General features: G+C 53.4%; 1 protein-coding gene across 2 annotated transcripts in view; it reads right to left on the bottom strand.

Annotated features, from left to right (window-relative positions):
- SLC6A9 (solute carrier family 6 member 9) overlaps nt 1-17,911 on the bottom strand; it is a 73,006-nt gene extending 55,095 nt beyond the window's left edge. Inside the window, exon 1 of one of the 2 annotated variants that reach the window (XM_040407397.1) lies at nt 17,780-17,911. The gene's annotated coding sequence lies outside the window, so the exon portion shown is untranslated. Of the gene's footprint in view, nt 1-11,807; nt 11,907-17,779 lie in introns of those variants that run through there. The other variant, XM_040407398.1, reaches the window with a different exon arrangement.
- Between the last annotated feature and the right edge of the window lie 1,196 nt (nt 17,912-19,107).

The following is a 19,107-nucleotide window of genomic DNA, read 5'->3' as shown; positions in this document are numbered from 1 at the left end:
GTAACAAACCCTCACTGTGTGAGCAACAGGACTAAGTCAATGAAGATTTTTTATGTTTTGCTCCATTCACTGACAACAAGCAGAGAGTCCATTAAAAAGCGGCAGTTTTTATTACAGAGACACAAAGGAGACTGCGCCAGCCCCTTAAATCCACCCTGGAGTGAACAGTGAATGGGCGTGTTCCCCAAGATGTGAATATGGGGGGTCTCTGCTGCTGACCCCTCTTGATCGCAATGATCGGCTCATGATACAGACTTGTGTTAGCTGTGTGCAAGAATCAGATGATCACCCCCATCCTCCTAACCTTTCAAAAACATGATTATAATGTAGATTATTCTGGGACATCAGGTGCAATACTGAGATACCCCCACCCCCCCCAATTTATCCCCACAAGCGCCTCCTGCAGATCCCCGCAGCGCCTCCTGCAGATCCCCGCAGCGCCTCCTGCAGATCCCCGCAGCGCCTCCTGCAGATCCCCGCAGCGCCTCCTGCAGAATCCCCGCAGCGCCTCCTGCAGATCTTACCAGCTCCACCTAGAGATCCCATAGCTCCTCCCATAGAGCCCAGGGTTATGATATATAATTTATTCATGATTCATTGGGTCGCCCCATAATCCCCTACTCTGCACTATATGGGAGGGGCTTATAGGGTGTTCAGCCCTGATCTGCTTTAAGAATAGAACTAGAGAAATGCAGTGGAGACTGACACAGGGGGAGAGCAGTAGAGCCTGGAATGTAACTCTGCATTACTTCCTCCCATAGGGGGCGACTCTGGGGCCACTAAGAGAATGTGGACATGAAGTGCTGCAGCAGCACTTCCCTGGGGTGAGCCCTGGCATTATGGGAATCCTGACTTCTCTCTCTCAGGTCTGGACTTGTATCTGCACAAAATCTCAGGAATGTCCCAAAGGGAATAATAAGTGAAAGAATCTGAAGAGGTGCCCTTATGAGCCATAGCAAAACGTCTTCCTGGACTCCGAATCCACATCAGCACACAGAGAACCCAAACATCCACCCAATGGGGCTGTGCCCCATGACGGCTGCGAGGCATCAGGACCTGGCTGGGGGGAAGGGGGGGGGGGGGTCAGCATCCAACATCAGAACAGGCTGGGGAGAAGCATCAAACATCAGGACAGGCTGGGGAGAAGATCAAACATCAGGACCAGGTGGGAGAGAAGCATCAAACATCAGGACCAGGCTGGGGAGAAGCATCAAACATCAGGACCAGGCTGGGGAGAAGCATCAAACATCAGGACCAGGCTGGGGAGAAGCAACAAACATCAGGACAGGCTACGGAGGGGGCGGGAGGTAGGGAGCATCAAACATCAGGACCAGGCTGGGGAGAAGCATCAAACATCGGACAGGCTGGGGAGAGAGCATCAAACATCAGAACCAGGCTGGGGAGAAGCATCAAACATCAGGACCAGGCTGGGGAGAAGCATCAAACATCAGGACAGGCTGGGGGGGAAGGGGGGGGGGTTCAGCATTAAACATCAGAACCAGGCTGGGGAGAAGCATCAAACATCAAGACCAGGCTGGGGGGGGGGGGGGGGGGGGGGTTCAGCATTAAACATCAGAAACCAGGCTGGGGAGAAGCATCAAACATCAGGACCAGGCTGGGGAGAAGCATCAAACATCAGGACCAGGCTTGGGGAGAAGCATCAACACATCAGGACCAGGCTGGGGAGAAGCATCAACATCAGGACCAGGCTGGGGAGAAGCATCAAACATCAGGACCAGGCTGGGGAGAAGCATCAAAACATCAGGACCAGGCTGGGGAGAAGCATCAAACATCAGGACCAGGCTACGGGGGGGGGCGGGAGGTAGGGAGCTCAAACATCGGACCAGGGGGGAGAAGCATCAAACATCAGGACCAGGCTGGGGAGAAGCATCAACATCAGGACCAGGCTGGGGGGAAGGGGGGGGGGGGGTTCAGCATTAAACATCAGAACCAGGCTGGGGAGAAGCATCAAACATCAAGACCAGGCTGGGGGGGGGGGGGGGGGGTTCAGCATCAAATCAGAAACAGGCTGGGGAGAAGCATAACATCAGGACCAGGCTGGGAGAAGCATCAAACATCAGGACCAGGCTGGGGAGAAGCATCAAACATCAGGACCAGGCTGGGAGAAGCATCAAACATCAGGACCAGGCTGGGGAGAAGCATCAAACATCAGGACCAGGCTGGGGGGGAAGGGGGGGGGGTTCAGCATTAAACATCAGAACCAGGCTGGGGAGAGCATCAAACATCAAGACAGGCTGGGGGGGGGGGGGGGGGGGGGGGTTCAGTTTAAACATCAGAACCAGGCTGGGGAGAAGCATCAAACATCAGGACCAGGTGGGGAGAGAGCATCAAACATCAGGACCAGGCTGGGAGAGCATCAAACATCAGGACAGGCTGGGGAGAAGCATCAACATCAGGACCAGGCTGGGGAGAAGCATCAAACATCAGGACCAGGCTGGGGAGAAGCATCAAACATCAGGACCAGGCTGGGGAGAAGCATCAAACATCAGGACCAGGCGACGGGGGGGGCGGGAGGTAGGGAGCATCAAACATCAGGACCAGGCTGGGGAGAAGCATCAAACATCAGGACCAGGCTGGGGAGAGCATCAAACATCAGGACCAGGCTGGGGGGAAGGGGGGGGGGGGGTTCAGCATTAAACATCAGAACCAGGCTGGGGAGAAGCATCAAACATCAAGACCAGGCTGGGGGGGGGGGGGGGGGGTTCAGCATCAAACATCAGAACCAGGCTGGGGAGAAGCATCAAACATCAGGACCAGGCTGGGGAGAAGCATCAAACATCAGGACCAGGCTGGGGGAGAAGCATCAAACATCAGGACCAGGCTGGGGGAAGCATCGCACAAATCAGGACCAGGCTGGGGAGGAAGCATCAACATCAGGACCAGGCTACGGGGGGGGCGGGAGGTAGGGAGACATCAAACATCAGGACCAGGCTGGGGAGAAGCATCAAACATCAGGACCAGGCTGGGGAGAAGCATCAAACATCAGGACCACGCTAGGGGGGGGGGGGTATGGAGCATCAAACATCAGGACTAGGCTGGGGGGGGCATCAAACATCAGGACCAGACTGGGGGGGTGGGCATTAAACATCAGGACCAGGCTGGGGGGGTGGGCATTAAACATCAGGACCAGGCTGGGGGGGGCATCAAACATCAGAACCAGGCTGGGGGGGGGGGGGGGGGGGACACATCAAACATCAGAACCAGGCTGGGGGGGGGGGGGCCATCAAAACACCAGGACCAGGCTGGGGGGGTGGCAGTAACATCAGGACCAGGCTGGGGGGGTGGGCATTAAACATCAGAACCAGGCTGGGGGGTGGCAGGTAAACATCAGGACCAGGCTGGGGAGAAGCATCAACAATCAGGGACCAGGCTGGGGAGAAGCATCAAACATCAGGACCAGGCTGGGAGAAGCATCAACATCAGGACCAGGCTGGGGAGAAGCAATTAAACATCAGGACCAGCTGGGGAGAAGCATCAAACATCAGGACCAGGCTGGGGAGAAGCATTCAACATCAGGACCAGGCTGGGGGCGAAGCATTAAACATCAGGACCAGGCTGGGGCGAAGCCTTAAAACATCAGGACCAGGCTGGGGAGAAGCATCAAACATCAGGACCAGTGGGGAGGAGCATCAAACATCAGGACCACGCTGGGGGGGGGGGAGGGAGAGGTAGGGAGCTTCAAACATCAGGACCGCAGGGGGGGGGGCATTAAACATCAGGACCAGGCTGGGGGGGGGGGGGGGCATTAAACATCAGGACCAGGCTGGGGGGGGGGTGGGCATCAAACATCAGGACCAGGCTGGGGAGAAGCATCAAACACCAGGACCAGGCTGGGGCAGAAGCATCAAACACCAGGAACCAGGCTGGGGAGAAAGCATCAAACACCAGGACCAGGCCTGGGGAGAAGCATCAAACATCAGGACCAGGCTGGGGGGGGGGTAGGGACTAAGGGAGGTATCAAACATCAGGACCGGCTGGGGGGGTAGGGAGCATCAACATCAGGACTAGGCTGGGGGGCATCAACATCAGGACCAGACTGGGGGGGGTGGGCATTAAACATCAGGACCAGACTGGGGGGGGGGGGGGCAATCAAACATCAGGACCACGGTCGGGGGAAGGCATTAAACATCAGGACAGGCTGGGGGGGAGGGGGGGGCATACAGCACATCAGGACCAGGCTGGGGGGGGGGGGGGGCATCATACATCAGGACCAGGCTGGGGAGAAGCATCAAACATCAGGACCAGAATGGGGGGGGGGGGGGGGGGCATCAAACATCAGGACCAGGCGGGGGGGGGGGGGGGCATCAAACATCCGGACCAGGCTGGGGAGAAGCATCAACAATCAGGACCAGGCTGGGGGGTAGGTATCACTTATCAGGAGACCTCTCAGAGGTGCAGCACCTAGAGGGCAGTTGCAGCAGAAATGCGCTTCCTTGTCATTTGAACGGGTCTCATTGTCGGAGCAAGAGACACAAGGACCCTGGAGATGCTGGACACACAGACTGCAGGAAAAGAACTGGACACAGAACAATCACAACAACCGCCACCGGGGGCAGGAGGGATTATAAAAGAAGAAAATCCCTTTATTGTCCCTCAGGGGGGAATTTTGGCAAACCCAGCACATCACATTCACACAGGAGCAAAATAGAGTAATTTTTAAATACATGAAAAACATAACAGAATTTACTTAAAAAATTCACATCTGGGTTTCTGGACCAGTGGTGCGTTATAAGTCCTCACCGCCTGCTGGGAGGAAGGTACCTCCGATAACGTCCCTTGGTGCACTAGGATGCAGCAGTCACTGAGGAGCTCTACAGCTCACTCACAGCGTCTTGCATGGGGCGGGAGACGTGGTCTAAGTTCTTCTGTCACCACCGCCTTGCACTGGGTCCAGGGGACAACCTAGGACAGAGCTGGCCTTCTTAATGGGCTCATCTAATCTCTGCTCCCCAACAAAACCACACCATAGAATATGGCCGATGCACCTATGAGTCCAAGGTGGTCTCCACAGGACCTCAGTCTCCCAACAGAGTCTGCTCCAGTCCAGGTTGTTGTTCAGGTGAACACCCAGGTACTTAGAAGAGTCCACCACCTCAAGGTCCGTTCCTGAACGTTCACCAGAACCAGAGCAGAGGGCCTGTGTCTGCGGAAATCCACCACCAGCTCCGTGGTTTTGGCTGCGTTGATCTGGAGCTGGTTTCCGCTGACTCCAGTCCAACAGAATCCTGTGTCCCCCGTCCGTACTCTGAGTCATCAGAGAACTTCTGTAGGAGGCAGCCTGGGGAGTGGATGGAGAAGTCTGCAGTGTAGAGGGTGAAGAGGTGGGGCCCCGTGGGGCCCCCGTACAGAGAAACAACCCTGAGACGTTCTGTCAGGTGGTCCAGGATCCAATGTGACCTGTGGTGGTCCACTCCTGCCATCTCCAGAAAGGGCATTCCAGGACTGTGGGGGAAGGGGCATCGCTGGAGAGGACGAGAGCCGCACACCCCACTACTGGTATATATATTTATACAGTGAGGTAACACCACCATGGACCAAGTATAATACTGGTGTCTCATGTGGCAGAGGGGCTTCTTGGGCCCCTAGGACTCCAGGGCCGGGAGCCAGTGCCGCCTCTACTGGTGCAGACACCCCTGAGGACAGGCACAGCCCGGGCATACTGACGTTTGTTAAAGGTGCGGTGCTCGGGAAAACGCTTCTCCAGCCTAGAATAAAAGTTCTAGAACTTTCTAACAGACAAAGTTTCAATCCCTCCCACATTCAAGATCTCTGCTTCCTGTCAGTGAATGGGAGCTTTCATTGTTCACACCCATAGGCTGAAAACACATCTTCCAGCTTACAGAGCTCAGGGGTTGTGACAATGTATCAGCGTGGAGAAATTCCCTCTGTGAGCGGAACTCATCAGCAACACAATTCTCTGTATCGGAAGGACGTCTCTAGATGCCGAACCAGCAGGGGGCGGCAGAGGGGGCCCCAGAGGAGGCGAGCATAGGACGACTGGAGTCTTACGTCCACAATGAATCTTTTCTGTTGTCCTTGAATTGGCTTTCTAACGGCAGAAATGGAATTGCAGCTCTGGATGTGACTGGAGTATAAGACAGGATGTGACAGAATTGTGAGTGCAGCTCTGGATGTGACTGGAGTATAAAACGTGACAGAACTCAGTATCAGTACAAGCAGTAAAGTAAAGCACACAGGCTGCGATATGCTGCAGCAGGATCCCACAGGCTGCGATATGCTGCAGGAGGATCCCAGTCAGACGGCAATATGCTGCAAGAAGATACCATGGGCAGATTTTGCTGCAGATTTTGGAGCCAAAGCCAGGAGTGGATTGTGAAGAAATGGCAGCTATAGAGGAAGACTTCATCCTGCTGGATCCAAAAACTGCCTGTGGGATTCCAGCCGTGCGGTCACCTCGCTGCGGTGTGCACAGCGCCAACGAGCCGCCCCAACAGCAGGACCTTCTGTAAAGTAACTTCAGGACCTTCTGTAAAGTAACTGCAGGACCTTCTGTAAAGTAACTGCAGGACCTTCTGTAAAGTAACTGCAGGACCTTCTGTAAAGTAACTGGCAGACCTTCTGTAAAGTAACCGCCGATTGAGGAAATTCACTGCGAGAAAAACCAAACAATATCAACCTAACAAATCTGGGAAAAGGGAACAGGAACCGAAGCTCCGATGACAAAACCGTCACCAAGCTGGAAATCCTGGAAATGTCTGACCGTGATTATACCGCCATCATAGTAAAGAGCGACTGCACTGACGAGGGGCCCGGAGGGTGCCGAGTCATGAGGAGAGATTAGAAGAATGACATTTATTTAGTCTTGAGAAGAGACGTCTAAGGGGGGACAGGATTAACCTGTACAAGTATATAAATGGGCCGCACAAAAAATACGGCGTAAAGCTGTCCCATGTAAAATGTGCTCCAAAGACAAGGGGCGCTGCCTCCGACTGGAGAGGAAATGCTTCTTTACTGTAAGAGCTGTGACTCTGTGGAGCAGTGAACTCAGGACGTGGTCACAGCAGGGACAGGGGACGGGTTTATACAAGGATTCTTTACTGTAAGAGCTGTGAATCTGTGGAGCAGTCACCTCAGGACGTGGTCACAGCAGGGACAGGGGACGGGTTTATACAAGGATTCTTTACTGTAAGAGCTGTGAATCTGAGGAATAGACACCTCAGGCCGTGGTCACAGCAGGAACAGGGGACGGGTTTATACAAGGATTCTTTACTGTAAGAGCTGTGAATCTGTGGAATAGTCACCTCCAGACGTGGTCACAGCAGGAATAAGGGACGGTTTTATACAAGGCTTCTTTACTGTAAGAGCTGTGAATCTGTGGTATAGTCACCTCCAGACGTGGTCACAGCAGGAACAGGGGACGAGTTTATACAAGGATTCTTTACTGTAAGAGCTGTGAATCTGTGGAATAGTCACCTCCAGACGTGGTCACAGCAGGAATAAGGGACGGTTTTATACAAGGCTTCTTTACTGTAAGAGCTGTGAATCTGTGGTATAGTCACCTCCAGACGTGGTCACAGCAGGAACAGGGGACGAGTTTTATACAAGGCTTCTTTACTGTAAGAGCTGTGAATCTGTGGAGTAGACACCTCAGGCCGTGGTCACAGCAGGAACAGGGGACGGGTTTATACAAGGCTTCTTTACTGTAAGAGCTGTGAATCTATGGAATAGTCACCTCAGGACGTGGTCACAGCAGGAACACGGGACGGGTTTATACAAGGCTTCTTTACTGTAAGAGCTGTGAATCTGTGGAATAGAAACCTCAGGACGTGGTCACAGCAGGAACAGGGGACTGGTTTATACAAGGATTCTTTTACTGTAAGAGCTGTGAATCTGTGGAGCAGTCACCTCAGGACGTGGTCACAGCAGGTACAGGGGACGGGTTTATACAAGGCTTCTTTACTGTAAGAGCTGTGAATCTGTGAAGCAGTCACCTCAGGACGTGGTCACAGCAGGAATAAGGGACGGTTTTATACAAGGCTTCTTTACTGTAAGAGCTGTGAATCTGTGTGATAGAAACCTCAGGACGTGGTCACAGCAGGAACAGGGGACTGGTTTATACAAGGATTCTTTACTGTAAGAGCTGTGAATCTGTGGAGCAGTCACCTCAGGACGTGGTCACAGCAGGAACAGAGGACGGGTTTATACAAGGATTCTTTACTGTAAGAGCTGTGACTCTGTGGAGCAGTCACCTCCGGACGTGGTCACAGCAGGAATAAGGGACGGTTTTATACAAGGCTTCTTTACTGTAAGAGCTGTGAATCTGTGGAGCAGTCACCTCCAGACGTGGTCACAGCAGGGACAGGGGAAGGGTTTATACAAGGCTTCTTTACTGTAAGAGCTGTGAATCTGTGGAATAGAAACCTCAGGACGTGGTCACAGCAGGAACAGGGGACTGGTTTATACAAGGATTCTTTACTGTAAGAGCTGTGAATCTGTGGAGCAGTCACCTCAGGACGTGGTCACAGCAGGGACAGGGGACGGGTTTATACAAGGATTCTTTACTGTAAGAGCTGTGAATCTGTGGAGCAGTCACCTCAGGACGTGGTCACAGCAGGGACAGGGGACGGGTTAATACAAGGATTCTTTACTGTAAGAGCTGTGAATCTGTGGAATAGTCACTTCCGTGGTCACAGCAGGGACAGGGGACGGGTTTATACAAGGCTTCTTTACTGTAAGAGCTGTGAATCTGTGGAGCAGACACCTCAGGACGTGGTCACAGCAGGAACAGGGGACGGGTTTATACAAGGATTCTTTACTGTAAGAGCTGTGAATCTGTGGAGTAGTCACCTCCAGACGTGGTCACAGCAGGAACAAGGGACGGGTTTATACAAGGCTTCTTTACTGTAAGAGCTGTGACTCTGTGGAGCAGTCACCGCAGGACGTGGTCACAGCAGGAAACAGGGACTGGTTTATACAAGGCTTCTTTACTGTAAGAGCTGTTGAATCTGTGGAATAGACACCTCAGGACGTGGTCACAGCAGGGACAGGGGACGGGTTTATACAAGGATTCTTTACTGTAAGAGCTGTGAATCTGTGGAGTAGTCACCTCCAGACGTGGTCACAGCAAGAACAAGGGACGGGTTTATACAAGGCTTCTTTACTGTAAGAGCTGTGAATCTGTGGTATAGTCACCACAGGATGTGGTCACAGCAGGAACAGGGGACGAGTTTATACAAGGCTTCTTTACCTGTAAGAGCTGTGAATCTGTGGTATAGTCACCACAGGGACGTGGTCACAGCAGGAACAGGGGACGAGTTTATACAAGGCTTCTTTACTGTAAGAGCTGTGAATCTGTGGAATAGACACCTCTGGACGTGGTCACAGCAGGAACAGGGGACGGGTTTATACAAGGATTCTTTACTGTAAGAGCTGTGAATCTGTGGAATAGTCAAAGCAGGACGTGGTCACAGCAGGAACAGAAGACGGGTTTATACACTGGCTTCTTTACTGTAAGAGCTGTGAATCTGTGGAATAGTCAAAGCAGGACGTGGTCACAGCAGGAACAGGGGACGGGTTTTTACAAGGCTTCTTTACTGTAAGAGCTGTGATTCTGTGGAGCAGTCACCTCGGACGTGGTCACAGCTGGAAACAGGGGACGAGTTTATACAAGGCTTCTGTACTGTAAGAGCTGTGAATCTGTGGAGCAGTCACCTCAGGACGTAGTCACAGCAGGGACAGGGGAGGGTTTTATACAAGGATTCTTTAATGTAAGAGCTGTGAATCTGTGGAATAGGCACCTCCAGAGTGGTCACAGCAGGAACAGGGGAGGGTTTATACAAGGATTCTTTACGGTAAGAGCTGTGAATCTGTGGAATAGTCACTTCCGTGGTCACAGCAGGAACAGGGGACGGGTTTATACAAGGCTTCTTTACTGTAAGAGCTTGTGAATCTGTGGAGCAGTCACCTCAGGACGTGGTCACAGCAGGGACAGGGGACGGGTTTATACAAGGATTCTTTACTGTAAGAGCTGTGAATCTGTGGAGCAGTACCTCGGACGTGGTCACAGCAGGAACAGGGGACGAGTTTATACAAGGCTTCTTTACTGTAAGAGCTGTGAATCTGTGGAGCAGTCATCTCAGGACGTGGTCACAGCAGGGACAGGGGACGGGTTTATACAAGGCTTCTTTACTGTAAGAGCTGTGACTCTGAGGAGCAGTCACCTCCAGAGTGGTCACAGCAGGCACCCAGGGGACGAGTTTATACATGGATTCTTTACTGTAAGAGCTGTGAATCTGTGGAGCCAGTCACTCAGGACGTGGTCACGCAGGGACAGGGGACGGGTTTACACAAGGCTTCTTTACTGTAAGAGTGTGATCTGTGGAGCGTCACTCAGGACGTGGTCACAGCAGGGACAGGGGACGGGTTTATACAAGGATTCTTTACTGTAAGAGCTGTGAATGTGTGGAATAGACCAACCTCAGGACGTTGGTCCCAGCAGGAACAGGGGACGGGTTTATATAAGGATTCTTTACTGTAAGAGCTGTGATCTGTGGAATAGTCACCTCAGGACGTGGTCACAGCGAGGAACAGGGGACGGGTTTATACAAGGCTTCTTTACTGTAAGAGCTGTGAATCTGTGGAGCAGTCACCTCAGGACGTGGTCACAGCAGGGACAGGGGACGGGTTTAACAAGGATTCTTTACTGTAAGAGCTGTGAATGTGTGTGGATTAGACACCTCAGGACGTGGTCCCAGCAGGAACAGGGGACGGGTTTATATAAGGATTCTTTACCTGTAAGAGCTGTGAATCGTGGAATAGTCACCTCAGGACGTGGTCACAGCAGGGACAGGGACGGGTTTATACAAGGGTTCTTTACTGTAAGAGCTGTGAATCTGTGGAATAGACTCCCTCCGGACGTGGTCACAGCAGGGACAGGGGACGGGTTTATACAAGGATTCTTTACTGTAAGAGCTGTGAGTCCGTGGAATAGACTCCCTCCGGACGTGGTCACAGCAGGAACACGGGACGGGTTTATACAAGGATTCTTTACTGTAAGAGCTGTGAATCTGTGGAATAGACACCTCCAGACGTGGTCACAAGCAGGAACACGGGACGGGTTTATATAAGGGTTCTTTACTGTAAGAGCTGTGAATCTGTGGAATAGTCACTTCCGTGGTCAAGCAGGAACAGGGGAAGGGTTTAAAAAGGGTTTAGATCAATTCTTAAAGTAATGACATTAATGCTTCTGAAAATGTGTAGAAATCTGGGTCTCGCTCCCGTCTTTTTTCAACTGTAATAACGATGTGACTATAATATATGTTTTAGGAACTCGTGCCCTGAACGGCGTCCCACATCTGCGCCGCCTGACCGCAGTACTAACAATGTCCTGGTTGGCGGCGGGGTGGCGACCTGCGTGATACCTGCCGATGGGATTCTGCAGTGAGGAATAAATATAAAACTCTCAGTTCTGCAAGTTTGGGAACAAATTGTGTTTTTGCAGAGCGTTGCCATGGAAGCCACGTTTCAGGACAAAAAGCCCAAGCGATTCCCTCGCTGCAGTCAGCCCCCGCTCCGCCATTGTGTGAATGAGCCCTCATCGAGACGGCCCAATCTGCCGCACTTAAACCATTTGTATCCCAGACACTGTATGCTGACACTGAGGCGGTATTACTAACGTGGCGGTTGATGACTCTGCTCTGTCCGATCTCCGTGACTTGCTCACCCTAGACCAGAACCTGCGCCATTCTGCGCGATCACAGCAAGATTACTTACTCAGGACGTTTCACGCGTGATCAGTAAAACTGAAGCCAAGAAAAACTGCCAACTGTGACCCGGCCGTGTGCAGTGGTCGCGCCGTACATCATCGGAGCCGTTGTCTCTGCTGCTCGGCGGGCGCCGCACCCGAGGTCTACCTCCAGTCTTCACATTTCTGATCTTTGGTCATTTAGAAAACAGTAAAAAAAGTGGCAAAGAGGAAATCGGCTCAGAACGCGACAACTTCCCCAAAATAGTAAAGTAGAAAGTGAAAACGAGAGCGGTCGCCCCGAGTGATCATGACGTGCAGGTGCCGGGCCGCGGTCACATGACGCATACGGCGGTAATCATGGAAGATCCCAGCATGTCGCCACATGGGAAAGCAGTGATGTAATTGGTCAATATTGCGGGCGGCTCGTTTCTGGGAGATGTTTGTGGGGGTCATCAGTAACGCTCCGGGGGTCTCAGACCTCAACAAACAGCAACCTGAAACCCTCAGCCTCCTGGGCCCCCGGGATCTGAGCAGAGATCGCTCACTGCTTTCCGTCCATTTCCTGTGATTCTCTTATTTAACGCTGCGGACGATCGACCGCACGGAGCCGCACTGTCAGCATGCGGCTCCGTGCTGCCCACACCCGTGGTGTCACCATTGCCACAAGTACCTCCCCAAATATGAAAAGCAAAATGTGCGCCAAATAAGTATACAGCGCCAGACATTATAAAGGGGTGCCAAAAGATCAATGTAAAAAAAAAAACGGAACGTGAAACAGAAGCCGCCGCACTGTGACGTCCCCGACCTCGCTGCCCCTCGCTCGTAAACCCAAAGATATCCATCACTGTAAATACAGTCAGAAACCGCCACCTCGGCTCAGCCTGGAAGATACAGCAGCGCATGACGGAAGCGCGGACAGCTGCCGAGCCACCGCCGAGGTTAACGGCTGAGCGGCTGATTAATTAGACCGTGGGATTTGCAGCTAATCAGAGGAGTCAGCGGATGCTTGGCGGGCAGTGCAGCTGCTTCCTCACATGCAACAGAACAAGACGATCAGGACGGATCAGATTGGCGTTAATGAGAAGCAATGAGCCCCCCAAATACACAGACCCCTCAAACCACAGTGACAGGCGGCCTATCAGCTCTGAACCAGCTGGGCGCCAACCGCCAAATGCGGAAGGCCGGTCGCCAACCGCCAAATGCGGAAGGCCGGTCGCCAACCGCCAAATGCGGAAGGCCGGTCGCCAAACCGCCAAATGCGGAAGGCCGGTCGCCAACCGCCAAATGCGGAAGGCCGGTCGCCAACCGCCAAATGCGGAAGGCCGGTCGCCAACCGCCAAATGCGGAAGGCCGGTCGCCAACCGCCAAATGCGGAAGGCCGGTCGCCAACCGCCAAATGCGGAAGGCCGGTCGCCAACCGCCAAATGCGGAAGGCTATGAGGCTGCAGCATGAAGGGGCAGTGGCCCTGCTCCAATGTCCCCCGGGACTGCAGATGGGACCTGGGATCTGGACCGCAGCTGAAGGACGTCACTAAGTGCCACGGGCATTAAATCTCCTCAGCTGGGTCCTGCCCCCCACTGCCCCCACTGCGCCCACCCTGTGGAAACCACCAGATGCCGAGAAACCGATCACACAGAATAGATAAATATCACATGGAGGCGCCGACTGTCCCCAAAATCTACTGCGGAGTGAAAGAAGGATTTGGTTTGTAGGGTTTCACCCCTCAGGAGCCTTGTACCCCAAGAAAGGGTTTGGGGGACAGCGGGGACTACACACATCCGCTCAAATCTGGTCCCTGTCCTTGACTCCATGCTGAGGGTTCTACCTGCACTGATACATTGTAACATACTCTCAGCTGTGGGAGAGGTATTAGGTCAGGACAAGATTTCAGCCTCTGGATATAAACAAAAATGTTCCTGTTTACTGACAGCAAGCATAGATCCTGACAAGGGTGAGGAAATCCCAGAACTGTCCATTAATACAAGGGCTCATCACCAGGATATGCTCCGAAATAGTGTGGGCGACGGTTACCCTATACACTCACACGTGTACTGCCCAACCCCCCACAGATATACACCTGCATACGTAGCATGATGTCATCCTGTAGTGTAATATAGTCGTGTCGTGCAGCGCGGTGTAGTCGTGTAGAGTAGTCGTGAGGTGCAGTGTAGTCGTGAGGTGCAGTGTAGTCGTGAGGTGCAGTGTAGTCGTGAGGTGCAGTGTAGTCGTGAGGTGCAGTGTAGTCGTGAGGTGCAGTGTAGTCGTGAGGTGCAGTGTAGTCGTGAGGTGCAGTGTAGTCGTGAGGTGCAGTGTAGTCGTGAGGTGCGGTGTAGTCGTGAGGTGCGGTGTAGTCGTGAGGTGCAGTGTAGTCGTGAGGTGCAGTGTAGTGGTGCGGTGTAGTCGTGAGGTGCAGTGTAGTCGTGAGGTGCAGTGTAGTCGTGAGGTGCAGTGTAGTCGTGAGGTGCAGTGTAGTCGTGAGGTGCAGTGTAGTCGTGAGGTGCAGTGTAGTCGTGAGGTGCAGTGTAGTTGTGAGGTGCAGTGTAGTTGTGCAGTGTAGTTGTGCGGTGCAGTGTAGTTGTGAGGTGCAGTGTAGTTGTGAGGTGCAGTGTAGTTGTGCGGTGCAGTGTAGTTGTGCGGTGCAGTGTAGTTGTGCGGTGCAGTGTAGTTGTGCGGGTGCAGTGTAGTCGTGCGGTGCAGTGTAGTCGTGAGGTGCAGTGTAGTTGTGCGGTGCAGTGTAGTTGTGCGGTGCAGTGTAGTCGTGAGGTGCAGTGTAGTCGTGAGGTGCAGTGTAGTCGTGAGGTGCAGTGTAGTCGTGAGGTGCAGTGTAGTTGTGAGGTGCAGTGTAGTTGTGCGGTGCAGTGTAGTTGCGAGGTGCAGTGTAGTTGTGCGGTGGTGCGGCTCAGTGCATTGTATGTCATCTTGTTGTGCGTTACATCAGCTGCCACGTGTTGCACACTGCCTGTTGTGAGTGTCAGGCCCCGCCCCCCTGCACATGGTATGCAAAGTAACACACAGACCAAACCCCCAGCACAGAGCCAGAACACGGCGCAGAGGCAAAGACCTGGAGCAGCCCTGAGAGACATCAGTCACTGAATCCTAACCCTCATTACTGCACCAGACCCCAAACAAGGGGAGACCCCCGACTGTGAGCACCAGACCTCAAACAAAGAGGAGACCCCGACTGTGAGCACCAGACCCCAAATAAAGGGGAGACGCTCGACTGTGAGCACCAGACCCCAAACAAAGGGGAGACCCCAGACTGTGAGCACCAGACCCCAAAGAGGAGACCCCCGACCCCAAACAAAGAGGAGACCCCCCGACTGTGAGCACCAGACCCCAAACAAAGAGGAGACCCCCGACTGTGAGCACCAGACCCCAAACAAAGAGGAGACCCCCGACTGTGAGCACCAGATCCCAAATAAAGAGGAGACCCCGACTGTGAGCACCAGACCCCAAACAAAGGGGAGACCCCCAGACTGTGAGCACCAGACCCCAAAGAGGAGACCCCCGACTGTGAGCACCAGAGACAAAATAGCAGACCTCCAGACAGCTCCATATACCACTGACTGACAGCTCCATGTACCCCAGACAGCTCCATATACCCCCAGACAGCTCCATATACCCCCAGACAGCTCCATATACCCCCAGACAGCTCCATATACCCCCAGACAGCTCCATGTACAACCAGACAGCTCCATGTACAACCAGACAGCTCCATGTACAACCAGACAGCTCCATATACCTCCACACCAACAGCTCCATATACCCCTGATTGACAGCTCCATTTACTCCCCAGACAGCTCCATGTACAACAGACAGCTCCATGTACAACCAGACAGCTCCATGTACAACCAGACAGCTCCCATGTACAACCAGACAGCTCCATATACCTCCACACCAACAGCTCCAAATACCCCTGATTGACAGCTCCATGTACAACCAGACAGCTCCATATACCCCCTGATTGACAGCTCCATGTACAACCAGGCAGCTCATATACCACCTGACTGACAGCTCCATGTACCCCCAGACAGCTCCATATACCCCCAGACAGCTCCATATACCCCCAGACAGCTCCATATACCCCCAGACAGCTCCATATACCACCTGACTGACAGCTCCATGTACCCCCAGACAGCTCCATATACCACCTGACTGACAGCTCCATTTACCCCCAGACAGCTCCATATACTCCCCAGACAGCTCCATATACCCCCAGACAGCTCCATATAACCCCCAGACAGCTCCATATACCCCCAGACAGCTCCATGTACAACCAGACAGCTCCATGTACCAACCAGACAGCTCCATGTACAACCAGACAGCTCATGTACAACCAGACAGCTCCATATACCTCCACACCAACAGCTCCATATACCCCCTGATTGACAGCTCCATGTACAACCAGACAGGCTCCATATACCCCCTGATTGACAGCTCCATGTACAACCAGGCAGCTCCATATACCACCTGACTGACAGCTCCATTTACCCCCAGACAGCTCCATATACCCCCAGACAGCTCCCATGTACAACCAGACAGCTCCATGTACAACCAGACAGCTCCATGTACAACCAGACAGCTCCATGTACAACCAGACAGCTCCATGTACCACCAGACAGCTCCATGTACCTCCACACCAACAGCTCCATATACCACCTGACTGACAGCTCCATGTACCCCCAGACAGCTCCATATACCCCCTGACTGACAGCTCCATATACCCCCTGACTGACAGCTCCATGTACCCCCAGACAGCTCCATTTACCCCCAGACAGCTCCATTTACCCCCAGACAGCTCCATATACCCCCAGACAGCTCCATATACCCCCAGACAGCTCCATATACCCCCAGACAGCTCCATATACCCCCCAGACAGCTCCATATACCCCCAGACAGCTCCATGTACAACCAGACAGCTCCATGTACAACCAGACAGCTCCATGTACAACCAGACAGCTCCATGTACAACCAGACAGCTCCATTTACCTCCACACCAACAGCTCCATATACCTCCACACCAACAGCTCCATATACCCCCTGATTGACAGCTCCATGTACAACCAGACAGCTCCATATACCCCCTGATTGACAGCTCCATGTACAACCAGGCAGCTCCATATACCCCCAGACAGCTCCATATACCACCTGACTGACAGCTCTATGTACAACCAGACAGCTCCATATACCCCCTGACTGACAGCTCCATATACCCCCAGAAAGCTCCATATACAACCAGACAGCTCCATGTACAACCAGACAGCTCCATATACACCCAGACAGCTCCATGTACAACCAGACAGCTCCATGTACAACCAGACAGCTCCATGTACAACCAGACAGCTCCATGTACAACCAGACAGCTCCATGTACAACCAGACAGCTCCATATACCTCCACACCAACAGCTCATATACCCCCTGATTGGAGCTGTCTGGTTGTACATGGAGCTGTCATATACCCCCTGATTGACAGCTCCATGTACAACCAGACAGCTCCATATACCCCCAGACAGCTCCATGTACAACCAGACAGCTCCATATACCACCTGACTGACAGCTCCATATACCCCCAGACAGCTCCATGTACAACCAGACAGCTCCATGTACAACCAGACAGCTCCGTGTACAACCCGACAGCTCGTATACCACCCGACAGCTCCGTATACCACCCGACAGCTCCGTATACCACCCGACAGCTCCGTATACCACCCGACAGCTCCGTATACCACCCGACAGCTCCGTATACCACCCGACAGCTCCGTATACCACCCGACAGCTCCGTATACCACCCGACAGCTCCGTATACCACCCGACAGCTCCGTATACCACCCGACAGCTCCGTATACCACCCGACAGCTCCGTATACCACCCGACATCTCCCGTATACCCACCTGACAGCTCCGTATACCTCCTCAATGAAAAACATGCAGGATAGAGAACGAGTCTATAGGGCCAGTACCGTATATCCCCCTGACAGTAGTATCATTACTGCAGTCGTTGTACTGGGACCAGTGCCCTGCAGCATGCACAAAGTGATGAGATTTCTTACCATGCTGTGAGTGGCTCCTGGAAGCTGTGTGGTCTCCAGTGGCTGTGGGGCCCCTGGTCTGTAAGCTCCTGCAGTCTGTGATTGGCCCCTGGTCTGTAGCTCCTGCAGTCTGTGAGTGGCCCCTGGTCTGTAGCTCCTGCAGTCTGTGAGTGGCCCCTGGTCTGTAGCTCCTGCAGTCTGTGAGTGGCCCCTGGTCTGTAGCTCCTGCAGTCTGTGAGTGGCCCCTGGTCTGTAGCTCCTGCAGTCTGTGAGTGGCCCCTGGTCTGTAGCTCCTGCAGTCTGTGAGTGGCCCCTGGTCTGTAGCTCCTGCAGTCTGTGAGTGGCCCCTGGTCTGTAGCTCCTGCAGTCTGTGAGTGGCCCCTGGTCTGTAGCTCCTGCAGTCTGTGAGTGGCCCCTGGTCTGTAGCTCCTGCAGTCTGTGAGTGGCCCCTGGTCTGTAGCTCCTGCAGTCTGTGAGTGGCCCCTGGTCTGTAGCTCCTGCAGTCTGTGAGTGGCCCCTGGTCTGTAGCTCCTGCAGTCTGTGAGTGGCCCTGGTCTGTAGCTCCTGCAGTCTGTGAGTGGCCCCTGGTCTGTAGCTCCTGCAGTCTGTGAGTGGCCCCTGGTCTGTAACTCCTGCAGTCTGTGAGTGGCCCCTGGTCTGTAGCTCCTGCAGTCTGTGAGTGGCCCCTGGTCTGTAGCTCCTGCAGTCTATGAGACTCCGGGGAGACGCTGCTCTCTCTAGAGTCCAACTGACATTGGGGGGGGTGTTTCTTAAAGGCAAAGTTGCATCATTCTCGGCAGCTGTGGAGTGAGGGGAGGAGGCCCAGCTCGGCCCCTGCACTCAGCTCCTCCTCCTCCGCACAGTGTAGATGACGCGCCGGTACCGGGCCGTTACTGGGCTCAGCCGCCGCTGCCCGCGCCGCCAGCTCTCGGGTCACGTGACGCCGACTCTGATAATTGTAACAGCCGCGCTCGATCCTTTGATTCATTCCTTGGGGTCTATTTATTGTTATGTATTATTATGTCAGATTCTTCCACCAGCAGTTTTAGGGGGGGTAGGATGCAGTAATGTTCTCACCAGAGGGGGGCTTCCTCCTCACCTTGGTCCTGGAGACCCCTCACCCCTCTCACAGGTGGTCGGGTCTGGAGGTGCGGATTTTACAAACTTCTGGATTTTTTCTGTATGAATTATTATTATGGTGCAGATTTGGTTGTGGATTCTCCATTCAAAACGCAGTGGAGGCAATTTCCATCCCCATAGGACGACATGGGCGAAGATGTGGTGGAGTCCACCATATGTGAGTGCACTGTCCTAGTTCCCAATCCTCCTATCATCCACAGGGATCACTA

This window comes from Bufo bufo, chromosome 9 (genome assembly GCF_905171765.1).
Source record: "Bufo bufo chromosome 9, aBufBuf1.1, whole genome shotgun sequence".
NCBI lineage: Eukaryota > Metazoa > Chordata > Amphibia > Anura > Bufonidae > Bufo > Bufo bufo.
The sequence above is the reverse complement of the archived record's forward strand: the minus strand, read 5'-3'. Positions and strand labels throughout refer to the sequence as shown.